Below are 478 nucleotides of genomic sequence, written 5' to 3'. Positions count from 1 at the left end.
CTTCCAATCCTACGGACGACCCGGATGACCCAAGTCTCACCTTGGCCCTCTCTGACTCAACGGCCGTCCACCATACAAGCCCCCCTTTAAAGCAACCCTTCGGAACCCTGCTGACGAAGAAAAGGACTCCGAACCCCCGGGAGAATACCCACTCAGGGCAGAAAAAACAAGCACGACGTCAGGACTGCTTTCCTCGGGCCCGGCCCGTGCACGCGCGGACGCCGTCCAAGCAGGAAAGCCGAGCGCCTCTCCGCGGCCCCGTTAAACCGGGGAAGGCCGCTCAAAGGCCGTCTGGAGGGGTCAGGGCCGAGGCTGCAGACGCAGAGCCCGAGCTCGCGTCCCGGCAGCGGCGCCCTCGGCCAGCGGGCGCTCCAAGGTCAGAGCCAGAGACCGGCCCGCGGCCGCGACGGGGCACGGGAGGCCGGGCCGAGAGCTTCGCGGCGGCACAGAGGCCGCGGCCCGACGACCCCCCGAGGCC

The sequence above is a fragment of the Galeopterus variegatus genome, unplaced genomic scaffold, assembly GCF_000696425.1.
Source record: "Galeopterus variegatus unplaced genomic scaffold, G_variegatus-3.0.2 Scaffold357, whole genome shotgun sequence".
In the NCBI taxonomy this organism is placed as follows: Eukaryota; Metazoa; Chordata; class Mammalia; order Dermoptera; family Cynocephalidae; genus Galeopterus; species Galeopterus variegatus.
Note: the sequence above shows the minus strand (reverse complement) of the source record.